The sequence below is a fragment of the Pongo abelii genome, chromosome 13, assembly GCF_028885655.2.
Source record: "Pongo abelii isolate AG06213 chromosome 13, NHGRI_mPonAbe1-v2.0_pri, whole genome shotgun sequence".
NCBI lineage: Eukaryota > Metazoa > Chordata > Mammalia > Primates > Hominidae > Pongo > Pongo abelii.
In genome coordinates this window covers 38227054-38240066 of record NC_071998.2, presented here as the reverse complement: position 1 = coordinate 38240066, position 13013 = coordinate 38227054, and the positions used below count along the sequence as shown (strand labels likewise).

Genomic DNA, 13013 nt, shown 5'->3' with positions numbered 1-13013 from the left:
CAGTTACCAGTTACGTTATTCCCTGCTTCTCCCCTTTTCTTGGCTTATACCCCTTGTGGCTTCTAGAATGTCATCTTGGTCAGATTTCCATCACTGATCTAGTCAGCTGTGTCCATCAGAGGGATCAGTGCTTCCAGACATCTACCCAGCAGAAGCCACTGAGGGTGTGGCTCCTCCTCAAGAGCCAATAAGGACCCCAAGAGGGAATGACTCCTCCTTAAGAGCCAATAAGGATCCCATGTCTCGTGGCTCAAAATAAATACTTTTCATTGCCTGCAGATGTTAATTTCCTAAGGTTAGGCCCAGGGTGAATAAAGGAGGAGAAAAGAAGACTGAATCTCTGAGGGTAAAACACAGGACAAAGTGAAATAAGTTCTTCACCAAAGTAACCACCAAACTGCCTAGCATCTTCCTGCTCTCCTATCTCTGCGAGAGTCTATTGTGTGCACCATAATTACTATCCTTCAGCTCATTTGGCTCTTAATCATGCCTTTGAATGCAGCACAGACAGAATGAACCCAGCTTTTCCGACTGTTCTAGGCTCAGTACTCTTGAAAGTCAGGTTTCAAGTAGAGTCAATTCTAAGGGGTCTTTGGCCCCAGAGCAGTCAATGCATCAAAGTGGAATTTTCTGTAGCACCCTTGGACCCTTGGCATCCAGCACCAAAGTAAAACACAGCTTGCCTTACATAAGGGAGCCTACATTATCACTCCCAGAATAACTAGTGACCCCACAGACCTCCACAGATGTGCTGTAGAACAAACAAACATCAGACCTTCTCCATAAGGACAGGTCTAGGCTGCACCTTTATCTATATCCAGTCAAAGACACATAGATTTATAGTGACCCAGAAGAGAATGCAGACGAACCTGGAGAAAGCACCCTGCTGCTTAGATCTACAAATTTTGTTCATCTCATATATACAGGCACAGACAAAAAGGAATGTTGACAGGCTGTATTTACTTGATCTTTTCGTCACCTCTTAGAATCTAATACATGTGAAAATTTTGGCATAGGCAAGCACAATTACTCCTTGTAGACATATATATTTCTGAAGCTGTAACTCCTTGTGTACATATGTTTTATTCTTTACACATTAGTTCTTGCTGCCAAAAAGCTCTACATTTTATAATTCAATCAGCGAACACCTGTACCAAGATTTGATCACTGGGAACTTCAAATATTTCGTATTTGAGAATGGGGAAAGAAAATCTGCCGAGAAAAAAATTGGCCAGAACCCGCGTTATGTATTTTTCCCAGGAAAGCTAATTATTAGAGGAGGATAAAAATCTGAGGTTTCCTGACTAGGGAGTGGAGTCTGTACAAGGGATCTGATGTGACAGGGTTCCTTCTCTATCCTCTTCAAAATGTAAGGAATGTTTGGCTTCTGGATTGTGTCAGAAAAATAGAAGTAACAAATAGTCTTTATTCATAAAGAACCGGCTTTTCCTGACAGAGATTTTAGTCGTGTGCTACACACGTGAATCCTTTTTAAAGAAATTGCTAGGGGCTGGGGAATTTCCAAGCCAACCTCCATTAACCTGCAGATTGAGCAAGACACACATCTGTTCTTTAATTGCACAGTATTTCGAATCAAAACAAACAAGCCCTTCCACAAAAAAGGGCCTGTTTTCCTGGTGATGGTTTTGGCTCGAGTTACCCTTTGTGTTGAGTATGTCTGCTCTTCAGGCCATAAGGTAGCGATCTCACCGACACCTGCCTGTGTCACGATCCCCCTTAGTAGTCTGTGCTGCAGTCACTAAGCATGACCACTAGATGACGGGAGAGGACTGAGTTGAAGCCATGGCGGCGGCTCCTTTCTCCCTGCAGGGTGGGAGGAACGCTGTTGTCTCTCCTTTTTCTTCCTGCCCCTTTGTTTGACTTCACCATTTTTCTGTTTCCCTTTCTCTCCACTGTAGTTACGTGACTCACCTTTCATTCAGTACCTCCCTTCAAGGAAAGCCCTGTCTCCGGTCCTTGGTCTGGGATCACACAGAGTTCTTGGGATGACCCTGGCTCTCCCGCGCCGGCCGCCCTGCTGCCAAGTGCAAGCATTCGCTCCCAGATGCTTCACCCAATTCCTTGCAAATGTCATCCAATCAGTGTCCAGGTGTTCACGGCTCATCACTGGCTTACTGCTCTGGTCTACATAGCTTGGGGCATTGCTGTTTATGCAGGTATAAAAAAAAAGAAAAAGGAAAGAAAGAACTGCAGCATCACAGAAAGTGAATCAGAATATCAGTCTGTGGTACTGGGAGAGAAAAAGAAGATTCCCCAGAGAGGGTGAAGACCAAACAGACTGCAGACCTGCCATCTCTCTACACTGCACGTGGATTGGCCATTGGCTGTATGCACCCGGGAAAAAAATTCAGAGGGCCATGCTGTGATAGCTGACCTAAAGAAGACATTCTGGAGAGCACATGAGTTTGATTTTTACAAATGACTTAACAATCTGGGGGACCAAGCCAGGGTTGCAGAGGCTGGAAGAGCCCCTGACAGACCTTTGCCACCCGCCAGTGGTGAGCAGAGGAGGAGGAGACCCAGAGTCAGGGGTGGTAGGGGAACGGGGTTTCCCAGGCCTCTTTTCACAGCAATTAGAGGTCTGTGTTCTCCTTGAGGCAGAGGCGTTAACTCCCACAAGTGTTAGTGAGATTTAACGAAGAAAAGGGGAGACTCCAGGGCTGCATTTCCAGTAGGGGCTTCCACAGCAGCAGAAGAGGACAGAGTTCTGCTGCTTCCAGCCGGACCTGGCAGAGAGTCATGGAAGCCTGGACCTTAGCATGTTGCCTTCGTCAGCAATTCCACCCTCCAGCCGGCATCGTGTGAAGAGTCCCCAACCTGTGGTCGCCTAGCCCCTTCTACGAACCTTGTGAAGAGAAGCTGCCTGTGCCTTGGGCTAGAAAGTTCTCTCACAGTCTATCCAGTGCTTAAGCTCGCCTGCCTAGGTTTACATCCGAGTTCTGCTAAGTTTCCAGCTAAGCCTAGTTTCCTCCTCCAAAAAATGGAGATAATAATGGCACCTACTTCACTTGCGGATCTAATGAAACTCAAGACCTTAGCACAATGTTTGACCATATAAAGTACCTCTAAGTGATGATGATGATTAATTTGGGCCTAGAATTGACATCTTAGTCATATGAGGCAGAACCTAGTTCTAAGGAAACACACCTCAGTGCCATGATAGAAACATTTCATGATGAAAACCTAAGCAGTTGTGCAATGAAAATCCCTGTCATTTACAACAATTCCGCCACCCCCCACGTACTTGCGATAAATTAGAACCAGGATGGGGCAAGTTTCTCGTCTTGCCTCCTCTTTTCCTCAGTGGAACAGTGTGATTTATGGCTCTGACGGGAGAGCCAACCAAACTCAGTTGTTTCAGCTGACCGTCCCCGTGAGTTTTCAGGTTGATGTGAAATCCAATGGGGTGTGAGCTGAAACCCAAGATCGCCTGAAAGCCCCATGCACTAAGCTCAGTAAGAGACCAAACTAAATCAAACCAAAGCTCCCTCCCTCTTGCCTGGCTCTCCTGGAGCTCACAAGAAGCCTGCCACTTGTGAGCCTGTGTGCCTGGAAGGGTCTGCTGCACCTGGCTGGGGGCCTTGGGCCATTGTTTTCCTGGCAGCAGCAAGGAGGCAGGTCCTCTGCTCACTCCTGGAGCTGGCCCCATACCAGCGACGTCAGAAACCAGGCAGGCTTTTGTCCTGGGGTCTCCTAGGGGTTGGTTACACGGAGAGAGTGAGGCTTTGTTGGAAGACTCTCAGAGGCCTGGCCAGGTTTTCCTCTCACAGCCAAGAAGCAGATTCTAGTTCTTTCCAAACTCTTGATACCTTCTAAACTGAAAAGCAGCTGCCCACTCAGAATTTGGGCTAGGGCATGGAGAGGCTAAAAACCTTATCTTCTAAAAGGGAATTGTTACTGTCTCTCTGAAAAGACCGCAAGGTTTCTGGGAGATTCTGAAATGATGTATAGAGCTAGAGTCTAAAAAGGTGGAAGGAGAGGTTTCTGGGTAGGGGGTTAAAAGTGTAAGCTCTGGAGGCAGGCAGACCTGGGATCAAGTCCCAGCTCATACTCTTCATAGCTGAGTGACCTTGAGAAAGTCACTCAATCCGTCTGAGGTTCTCTTTGTTCTTTTGCTCCCTGCTCACTATTCATCTTACCCTGTCTAGCCCAACATTTTTGGTAGTTCATGTTCCAGTCAGAAGAAAAGACCAGTGAGAACTGGGATTTATAATAATTACAATCATCAAAATTAACTGAGTACAGTGCTCAGCAATTTATATCAATTTCATGTAATCCTCAGAACCCTTTTATAAGGTAGGCATTGCACTGATTCACATTTTCCTAGTGAGGAAATAGAAGTTTAGGAAGGTTGCCAAAAACTTAGAATTACCTTTCTAAAATATGTCTGGTTCTATTAGTCTTTGGTTTAAAATCTTACCATGGATTTATCTTCAGGATAAAATAAAATTCTTTAACACAGAAAAAAGGACCCTTCCATGCTGTGAGCCTTCAGGATTCAGTGGTTAACCAGTATCGTCTTTCTAACTTCCTGATCTGCAGGTCTCCCTCTGACCACACTGAGCTTTCACCCTTCCCTAGTCAACTGAGGTGTTCTTGCACCTCCAAGAATCCACACGCAATCTTTTCTTCTTCCTTCGTATCCTTCTGGATCTGGCTAACTCTGACTATCCTTCAAGACGTGGTTGGGTATCCCTTCGTCTGGAGAATAACCTGTATGCTCCCAAAGATGGGGATAAACACCCTTTCTAGATGATCTGGTAGTTTCTGAGTCTGCTTCTAACAAGGTTAACTCTAAATTCCTCAGCCCAAGACTGAAGGGAACTCCTTTCACTGCCTTTACCCTGGACTCTCGCCCGTGCAGCTCTCTGGCAGCAGGAAGTCCAAGATGTCCATGGACTCTTAGTAAGCCATTCACAGTCTTCATTTAGGGAATTTTAGTAGAGTCTGCTGAATTTGTCTTAAATAGGCTGACGACAATGATTTTTTAAAATGTATACAATCATGCACTGCATAACAACTTTTCAGTCAACAACAGATCAAATATATGATGGTGATCCCAGGACCTGAAAATATCCTATTGCCTGGTGACATTATAGCCATCAACATGTGGTAGAGCAACACATTACTCACTTGTTTGCCAGTTGTAAAAAAGAATAGCACATACAATTACATACAGTACATAATACTTGATAATAATAAATGACTATGTTACTGGTTTGTGTATTTACTGTACTATATTTTTCACAGTTATTTTAGGGTGTACTCCCATTTATTAAAAAAAATGTTAACTATTAAAAGCTTCAGGCAGGTTCTTCAGGAGGTGTTCCAGAAGAAGGCATTGTTATCATAGGAGGTGACAGCTCCATGCGTGTTATTTTCCCTGAAGAACTTCCAGTGGGACAAGATGTAGAGGTGGAAGACAATTATACTGATACTCCTGACCCTGTGTAGGCTAATGTGCATGTTTGTGTCTTGGTTTCTAACAAAAGAGTCTAAAAAGCAAAAAATATTAAAAATTTTAAAAATAAAAAAGTTATAGAATAATTATATAAAAATATTTTCGTACAGCTATAGAATATATTTGTGTTTTAAGCTAAGTGTTATTACAAAAAGTCAAAATTTTAAAAATTACAGCATTTATAAAGTAAAAAACTTTATAGTAACAAAGGTTAATTTATTATTGAAGAAAATTGTTTATAAATTTAGTGTAGCCTAATTTTACAGTGTTTATAAAGTCTACAGTAGCATACAGTAATGTCCTAGGTCTTCACATTTTCTTATCACTCACTCACCAACTCACCCAGAGCAACTTCCAGTCCTGCAAGCTCCATTCATGCCCCATACAGGTATACCATTTAAAAAATCTTCTATAGCATATATTTACTCTAGCGCTTCCACATTGAGATGTATTTAAATACACAAATATTTATCATTGTGTTACAATTGCCTGTAGTATTGAGAACAGTAACATGGTGTACAGATCTGTAGTCTAGCAGCAATAGGCTATACCATACAGCCTAGGTGTGTAGGTGGCTACATCATCTAAGTTCGTGTAACACAACGACAAAACCACATAACCATGCATTTCTCAGAATGTGTCCCCATCATGAAGTGACCCATGATTGTACATCATATACTGCCCCTAGAGTCTTCTCAGTGGCCATCTGGCTCAGAAGTTTTCAATCTTTCTTAGGACAAGGACTGCTTTCGAATTTGTGGGAAGCAATGGATGCTGTTGGGGAAGGGGCTGCACATACAGACATAATTACTAAAGGTATTATAATTTCAGGAAGGTTCACAGATCCCCTGCAGACCACTCAGGAATTATGTTAAGAATCCCTGATGAAGTCCAACTTTCTCATTTGTAGCTAGGAAACAGGGTGCCAGAGACCTGCTGTAATTGTCCACATTCAGATGGCTAGAGAGTGGTGAAGCTGGGATTTATATCCAAGTGTTCTGATTCTTTTAGCCTGTGTTTATTTTAAAGATTAATAATGAGGGAAACTATTAATTTTACTGCATCCCACAATTGGTCAAGCATAGATTACTAATCCTTTGTACTTCCATATAGGATTGGCATTAGCAGAATTCATTGACACTAGCAATGACCAATAGTGATTGAAACCCTTCAAGAAAAGACATTAAATAATCATGATAACCATAGAATGTTACTTAAAAGGGTAGGAAGCAAAACCTCATTAAACAAAAATTAAAAACACTTAAGAATGACAATATCAATAGCTAAAATCAACACCAACAGATACAAGACCATCCTTCCAGCCAAGTAAGACAATCAAAAGGTGTGGAAGGTCAGGTTGCAGTCCTGATCAGTCAGGCATTCAAACTGGGCTGATAATTATCAAAGTGTAAGTTCACATAAAGAGTTATTATAATTGAGAAAGTAAAAAATCATGTAACTTCCACATTCAATACGGTAATTTAAAAATAGATTTTTTTCACAATAACCATATACAAAGTAATGTATTTAACACATAAAACCAACGAGAGAAAACCCACAATTCTTTCTCATCACACAAAAATCTATTTAGAATGTTAAAATTATTATGTTTTTCTCTATGCCTTTGTTGTTCTACTTAAAGCATACAAACATCATACTGACATAGATTACTTATTCACTTACCAAAAAGGAGATGTAGACAATAGAACATCTAAATTGACTGAAAAATCTACCAAGGCTTTTATATTTAAATCACAGGCAAAATGGTACATATTATCTTCAAATTAGGGTGACTAAACATTTTGGTTTGCCCAGGACTGTCCCATATTTGGCACGGGAGGTCCCATGTCCAGAACACCCCTCAGTTCCAGGCCAAACAAGACAGCTGGTCACCCTACCTAAAACAACAGTACAAACAACAAGAATAATTATGTTCTTTAAATTCTCACCTTATATACAATTTATAAATAATAACAATGAATTCATTGAATAAAGAAAATATTCAGTTGGCTATTTTACATTATAGACTGAACTGGGTTTTTAATTTAATTATATTTATTATTATTATTATTTTTAGTTTTGAGTCTTACTTTTTTCTCCCACGTAGAAAGAGAATTAGTTTTGTTAATTTAAAAAATCATCCATTATGTATCAGCCATCATGATCAACAGCTGAAATTTCTCATGTATTCACATACCACAATACGGTCCCATTAAACATGAGAGTATTGAAACAAATACTAGAATAAATTCATTCAGTAAAACTCTAAAAAATAGTACCGAACCATAGGAGAAAAAGGAAACCATTTAAATAGTCAAAGTTGTAAGAAAAATATTTTTGTTCTGAAATGGTCATGGTTTGTTTTTCTTAGGTGAGAGTGTGTTGGGTAGAGATGAAAGCTTGGGAAGGATCGTTAAAATTCCTGGTAGGTATTTTTTAACTGCCACTAATTCACTGCCGAATAATGTTATACAAATTATGTAGCCCAATGTTGTCTTATGTGGAGCTTCTTCAATATCATAGTGAAATTTAGCCGGTAGCAATATTATGAGCCTGAATTAATAATTTTAGGGGTCTGCTAATGAAGGAGCTGTAGCCAAAAAAAAATAAGGTGGGGAAATATCTATTAAAATGACATCTTGCATTCCTTTATGGTTTATGGAAGTTTTCAACGTATGCTATGATTATTTCCATTTTATTGTATGGGCGACTCACGGTTATGAGAATTTACCCAAGTTCACTTCACGGGTATGTGGAAGAAGAGGGCTAGAACTCAGAACTTCTGCCTTCTAGTCTGGTGCTGTCTTTAGTTTTCAACTCTTGCCACTGTGTTTCAGACTTTGGAGGCCACTGTGAGTCTGACAGCTACAATACCCTCTCTTTGAAAAAATATACATGTGCATAGGTCCTTTCCTATCAGTTATAAGGCCTGGGACAAGTGTACAAAGGGAGAGCCATACACCTTATGCCACAGGTTTTTCCTCATCTCACCCCGTCCTACTCTGCCCATAATACTCTCAGATTCCCCCGTCATCACTGGTTTCACCCTTTTAAGCCCTTTAAAGGAACCTAAGGCTGGAAGGCCAAGTGCAAATATAGAATTCTTGGACTCCTTGGATTTTTTCTCTGGAAAGTGGTGGCCTTCTCATCCTTGGCCTTCCCAGCCCTGGGGCAGGAGGTGGGGGCTGCGGGGAGGATGGACTTGGGGAAGAGGCTTGAGCTCTTTAGGTAGAAAATTCCCAGGTTCTAGGAGCAGAACCATGGGCCAAAAAAGGAGGAAGCAGGCTTATAGTGGGCACTTTGCTTGGACCTCTGGAACATCATGTCCTGTAGAGAGGGGCACAGCCAGAGTAAGGCATGCTAAGGTACCCCTCTTGCCTGATCTAAAAGCAACGGTACTTGCACACATACTGAAACAATTCTATATACAACTTCTGGGATTCACAAGTGTCCTGTAGCTCTCCCATAGATCACAAGTTAAGAACTTCTGATATCATTAGTTAAGAATAGCAGTAAATCCCACTTGTATTGCTCTTAATAAAGTATAAAATGCTTTCACACTCAAAAGCTCATAATCTCATTTATTTGATTCTTAGTTCCATCCGTTCATTCATTCATTCATCCATTCAATTCATTCATCTACTCGTCAAAGAACGTGCCGGGTGGTGGGCTATCAACTGTACAGGTAAAAACAGATCCTTTCAAAAGATTCCACAGTTACCACAGGACCAAGCAATACTACTCCTACATACATATTAAAAAGAAATAAAACACATGTCTGTTTAAACACTTGTACATGCATCTTCATAGCAGCATTACTTACAATAGCCAAAAAGTAGAAACAACCCAAATGTTCGTCAACTGATGAATGGATAAACAAAATGTGGTATATCCATACAAAGCAATATTGTTTCACAATACAAAGGAATAAAGTCCTGGTGCATGCGACCATGGGAATAACCTGAAAACTTTATCCTAACTGAAAGATGCCAGGCACAAAAGCCACATGTAGTATGATTCCGTTTATGTGAGATTCCCCAAACAGGCAAATCCATAGAGGCAGAAAGTAGATTAATGGTATGCTAGGGGTATGCGGGAAAGGAATAATGGGGGCGTGACTGCTAATGAGCAGAGGGCTTTCTTTTTTGGGATGATGTAAATGTTCTGGACTTAAGTTGTGATGGCTACTCAACCTCCTAAATATACTGAAAACCACTGAATAGTACACTTTAAAAGGGCGAATTTTATAGTATCTGAATTATACCTTAATTTTAAAACAGATTTTCAGAACAAACCAAAACAGATCTTGTTCTTGCTTTTATGACGCCTACAGCCTGGCTCTCTGCGAGGTCTCTGCACTTATTAGGGCAGTTTCCAAGATGGGGTGGCCGGGCCTCAAAGCAGGCCCATCATTTCATCCGTCCCCTTCCCAACAGGCCAGTGAAGGATTTGGCAGGAAGGAAACAGGTGGCTTCATGTCTCAGCGTCGGTTTTCCAAAGCGGCCTCCCTGGGCCGGGACACACGCCCTGCACCGGTGTGAGAGTGTATCCCGGACCCCCGCGCACCCCCGGGCTCCTGCGCACCACAAGGCCCCCAAGCAAATCCTGGCCCCCATTGCAGCTCCCAGGTCCCCGTGCACCCCTGTTCCTGCCCCCGTGCACCGTGGGCGCCCATGGCGGGGCTCCGGAGCCTCCTGCGCTGCCTGCCAGGTAGCGTGCACCGCAGAGGCCAAACAGGCAGCCAGCACCTCCTGCCTCATTTAAGTGGTAATTTCCTTTGGGGGTTTCATTTAAGTGCAGCCCTGGGAAAATCGCGGCGAAGAGCTTTCCGAGAGGAAACGTTCCCCACACTTCCCGGAGAGTTGTAAAGCTCGAGAACTTTCTCTTTTGCTGGACGCGAGCCTCTACAGAGTAATTAACGAACCGAGCGGGGCATGGCGGGGAGGGCAAGCGTGGCGAGGCCGTTTCTGTCTTCTCCTCCAGGGAAAGGAGGAGCGGTGAGTGGTGGAAGAGAAAGATTTTAAACTGGAGTTTTGGAGGCGGGAGAGCTGGCAGGGGTCTCATGGCCTTGAGATATGGGCGTCTTGGCGCTTCTGGAACTTTGTTTTCCTCGTGGGAAAGGAGGAATCGATTTCTTTCTGTGGGGGCCCACTACCACTTATTCCTATTTTATTTATTTATTTATTTATTTATTTATTTATTTATTTATTTATTTTATTTTATTTTTTGGTGCGGTTGTTGGTTCTCCCTTTAGTCATGGGGCAGGATGGGTGGAAAATATTTCTCAATATTGTGCCTGCATTTGCATCACTTGGGTTGCTTGTGAAAAATAGATCCCCCAGCTTCCAGCCTGACCTGCTATACTGGAAATCGGGATTGGGGATGGGGTGTGTGTAAGGACAGGGGGGTTCTAACATAAAAACGTATATTTTTTAACAACTTTGCTGGATGATTGTTAAGCATGCTAAAGTTTAAGAGCCTCTGGTAGCCACAAAATCCTTGCTGCTGAAGAGGATCTGAAAGAACTGAAACCAAAAAACAAAACAAACAAATAAACAAAACAAAACAAAAAAACTAGCACTTAAGAGCAGCAGGGTTGAAAGGGACTGGGTAGATAATATAAACTAATGTCTTGTTTGAAAAAAATAAACAAAACAAAGCTGCCATCTGATTCCTCATTCAATTACCACCCTACTCATTCACCTGTCCCGGGGTGCAAGCTGAGTGGCTGCCTGATTAGCAGCCCTTATGTGTGTCCTCAGGACGAGGCTTCTTGTCTGTCCAAAGCGTGGCTGGTGCTGAATGGCATGGGAGGGTAGGTTCCTTGGCTGCCACTGAGGTTGCCTTTACCAGAGCTGTCAGGAATGCTCTTCTGCCAGGTCCCCCGTGTGTCTGATGTGTGTCCTAGTGTGAGGAACTCATAGGGAGGGGAACCACCAAGTTAAAACATGGTGAGGTGTTCACTGAGGTAGACCTGTAAACCTCATCCCACTAACTGAAGTCAACCCAATCCATTACCCTGAGCCCTCGAAGCAATCTCCACATGAGAAGCAACAGGAGACAAGGAGGAGAAAAAGCTTCTCTACAGGAAAGAAGGAAGATTTAATAAGTGTCTTAAAATATTTAGGAAGGACAAATTTTGAAACTTAAGGCTTTAATCACAAAGAGTCTTGAAAGAAATTTACTTGAGTATGAGGGTACATGTCTGCAACTTGTTCAAGCATCAGCTTAAGCTCAAATGTTAAATTTAACCATAAATGAGGCTGCCACCATAATAAACCTCAGAGCCCACCGTGATACCAGAGGCCTACTTAGCCTGTATTACCATCCTTTATATTTTCCGGGACTTCTCAACTATTTACCTTTGTATTCATCATGAAGACTTGCTGACCTTATTCTTCTTGAATTTGTGTTGTTAGTTATCTTCGATTTATTACTATTATTATTATTTGAGACACAGTCTCCTTCTGTTCCCAGGCTGGAGTAGGGTGACATGATCAGGGCTCACTGCAGCCTTGACGTCCCAGGCTCAAGCCATCCTCCTTCTTCAGCCTCCAGAGTAGCTGTGACACCATGCCTGGCTAATTTTTGTATTTTTTGTAGAAATGAGGATTCATCATGCTGCCCAGTCTGTTCTCAAACTCCTGTGCTCAAGCGATCCACCCGCCTCAGCCTCCCAAAGTGCTAGGATTACAGGCGCTCAGCCTCTTCACTTTGTAAAACCAGGCAGCTTACAATAGTACAAACAATTAGAAAGCTGGAGTGGGAGCCTCTGATTAACAGGTTTATATATTATTTAAAGTTGCAATGGTATGAACTGTAGAAGAACTAAAAGTAATAATGCAAATATAAAACATTTGGAGGTGGAGGAGGAAACTTAGATTAAATGAGCTAAATCCTCCCCTTTTCATATTAAGGTGTCTAGAGATATTATCTCAAGATGATAAATGGGGAAAAAGAGGTTAAGCCTCTTATCTAGATTTATGGAGGTAACTGCTAAAAGAACCAAAAACAAACAGTTAAAAGAGGTTGAATCTGGGGAGTGGGATGGGGTGGAGGCAAAGAGCAGAGAAGTAGAGGCTACTGCTTTTCAGACCTTAAATTCTTCTGTCCTCACTCATATGTTCCACACATATGTATTACTTTAGTGGATTTTTTTTAAGCAAAAACCAAAAAGTCAGGAGAAAGGAAAATATGGTAGGAACATAAAATTGAGTCAAGAATTAGGCCTAAAAACACATACCGCATTGATTCACACATTTGCTGCAGCTGGGCCACACATTTGGCTCTGAGCTGTGCCAGAGCAATTATAGAGGGACCCCTGGTCAGTCCATGTATAATATCCACAAGATGAAAACAGACCAACTGGGAGAATTCTGGCTGCTCCTTGCTATTAAAATATCAGAATGAAATTTCTTCCAGGGGTCTTCCTAAAGAAGACATGGAGAGATGATTAACATCCTCAACAATGTCTTTGAAATGTACAGAATAATGGTTTTCATGTTTTGTTTTTTCCCTTAGAATTCTCAAC

General features: G+C 42.1%; 1 protein-coding gene and 1 long non-coding RNA gene across 3 annotated transcripts in view; one reads left to right on the top strand and one right to left on the bottom strand.

Moving 5' to 3' along the window:
* The window catches only part of LOC129048066 (uncharacterized), a 118452-nt gene extending 115347 nt beyond the window's left edge, over positions 1-3105 (top strand). The window contains exon 7 of the long non-coding RNA XR_008510094.2: positions 1920-3105. This is a non-coding gene — a long non-coding RNA (uncharacterized LOC129048066). The remainder of the gene's footprint in view (positions 1-1919) is intronic.
* The window catches only part of SLC24A2 (solute carrier family 24 member 2), a 533689-nt gene that overhangs the window by 428961 nt on the left and 91715 nt on the right, over positions 1-13013 (bottom strand). The window contains exon 1 of one of the 2 annotated variants that reach the window (XM_054521033.2): positions 1933-2163. The exons of the other annotated variant lie outside the window; for it this stretch is intronic. The gene's annotated coding sequence lies outside the window, so the exon portion shown is untranslated. Of the gene's footprint in view, positions 1-1932; positions 2164-13013 lie in introns of those variants that run through there. 2 annotated transcript variants of the gene reach the window in all.